Here is a 2,673-nt window from a genome sequence, read left to right as displayed (position 1 = left end):
CTTATCCAAGGCAGGTGTATTGTTCTTGATCATTAGACCTGCCTTGTGTCATTGCCTTCTGAGCAATAATCTAGGGTCAAGGTGCATCACAGCATCATTGGGGAATACAGTTCTTGCTCTAGGGCAAAGAATGCTCACACTCAAGGAATTACAAGACTGGGCAAGTATATAACAGTTTGAACTGTAAGTACATAGGGTGGATCTTGAAAGTGATGGATGAGAGAAGATGGAATATAAAGCTGGTGAGGGGTGAATTTACTGCCTCTAGACTTCCAAGACTTAAGGGGATTTAAAGTCCTAGCAAGGAATCCTAGAGCCAGTGTTGATATGCCACGTGGGTGGCCCCCTGAAGATTGCACACGATGCTGGTCTACTGGATTGAGTTGGAGATGCCAGAACTGCCTTGGCAGAGTAGTGAGAAAGGAATCAGAAGGCTTAAGGAGGTGTTCATATTAGAAGGGATTTATTACGTGAGACCAGAGACCCCCACCACCTGACTATGTTCTTCAGAAAAGCCTAATAGGCTTACTCTTCACTAAGGCAAATGCACTTTCATTATAAACTGTATTTTCTACATATATTTCAAGTATTTTTCCATATCCGTTATCTTCTTTTTAAACCTTTTCTATAATGTCTTCTGATATAAGGAAGTTAAAAATTTTTTAAGTACTTGAATTTGTCCATATCTTCACATTTGGCTTCTGCATTTCGTACTGTTTATAAGTACTTCCCTCCCACCAAAGTTTATAAAATGATTAATTTTTTAGTACTGAAAATGAATTTGTATTTGATATGACAACTAATAATGGCTATGCTTACAATGGCAGGAACTTTTTATCCTGCCATTCATTTATTCAAAAGTTAAGAATTATTATCTTGATTCTCTTTTCTAAAGTTGACCTGGTTCCACTGAAGACACAGGCATCTCTCACTTTTTGCTACTTTGCATTTTGGTGATCCATACACTCAATATGTCCTAATAAAGACCTATATGGCATGGGCTATGTTACACTTCTCTCCATCATTGCTTGACCATCTGATAGTTTTCTTCAATGATTCTGATCATGTTTGAACAATGAAGATGACAGAGCATGCTTTTGACAGAGTTTGGATGCAGCCCAAATAGAGGTAGGATTTTGTTTTGGGATTCACTCCAGGAACATGCTGTATGCATAAATGGGGATTCTTTGAGCATACTTTCATATTCTAATACTTACATTTTCATATGCTTGGAATCTTTGATGCTGTGTTGCAAGTGACTGTATCCAGAATGTATTTGTGTTGTTTCTCCTAGGAGGTTGGGACACAACCAACCTGGGTCCACTTTTAAGTAAACTGTGTGCTTGATGTCACAGGGAGTGCAAATTCTGGCAGCAAGTTTGCTTGAAGTCTGGCTTGAGGTTTCAAATTCTTTGGGGATATTATTTTCTCTCCCATCAACCTTCTTTTTATTGAAGAAATAAATAAGTATATTCCTACATTGTAAAAAATTATAATCAACATATTTCAGTGATCAAAGAGAGATGTGACATTTATGTTGCTGCAATAAGCATGAGTTCACAGGGCACATTGACCAGGGGTGGCAGTTTCTCTTCAGTGGGTCATGAATCTGCCAGTAGGGTCTATAGCCTCAACAATCTTTTGCTCTCCAGACATGAAATATGATTCAGTTCATGATACAATCTTTTAACTAGGACTTTTTTTAAAATTAAAAGAAAGCATTATATTAGTACCGTAAATATTCATTAAATGAGAATTATCTATTTTTACATATTTGGAATAAGATTTTTTAAAAGAACATCTGGAATAAGATTTAAAGAAAATAGAACAAGGCAGATGAGTGGATTCTTAAACTAAAATTTAGATAGCTTCTCAGACATTTCCTCTCCAACACTATTTGTGGAGTATTGAAAGTATATGAGGTTACTTTTATATATATTTAGAATTAGAGAGAGGCTATCTTTTTGTTTTCAGTTAATTTACAAGTATTTCTAAAATATTCAGCAAATGTTGAATTTTAAAATTTTAATCTGCTACTATAGTTTTTCATTTTTACTTTATTTTTATGGGACTCTGGTCCACCATGCCCTGTGCTGTTTTCCAGGTGGGTAGTTGGTGTTTAATTTTGTAAATCATCACTGTGGCTAGCTCAGCTCTGCATTTTACACCATTTCATTGCAGGATGCTGAGGCCACACCATGCAGGCAGCCCCGTCATTTGTAGAGATGACAGCCTGAGGTATCAACATTCATCTTTCCTAGTTATTTTATTTATCCTGCTGCATGATCTTATTAGCTTTTTGGGGGGAACTTATTAAATTTGAGAACTCTTTCTTATTTATTTCAGTGGAGCCTGTTTGATTTCATCATTTTCTTTTATACTTAGAAGGATATTTAAAAGTGGTATTTATAATGTGGCTCTTTGTCACTAGAGAGTGAAACCTGTACCTGGCCATCAAGATTTTGTGGCCACAGAGGAAAGAGCAGCCATTTCTTCCAACAGAGATAGTGAGGTTTCGTCTTTCCTAGTCTTAAATTATTCTGTGATTTTTTAAAAATAAGTTTAACTGATTGACTGTTTGAAGTGTTATTTTATCAGATATATGTTTCTTCTATAATTTTGAAAAATGTGATTATATTTCAAGAACATACGCTGCTCAGACATTGAGATAGT

The sequence above is a fragment of the Pteropus vampyrus genome, unplaced genomic scaffold (genome assembly GCF_000151845.1).
Source record: "Pteropus vampyrus isolate Shadow unplaced genomic scaffold, Pvam_2.0 Scaffold129, whole genome shotgun sequence".
NCBI lineage: Eukaryota > Metazoa > Chordata > Mammalia > Chiroptera > Pteropodidae > Pteropus > Pteropus vampyrus.
This window is presented reverse-complemented; position numbering follows the sequence as displayed.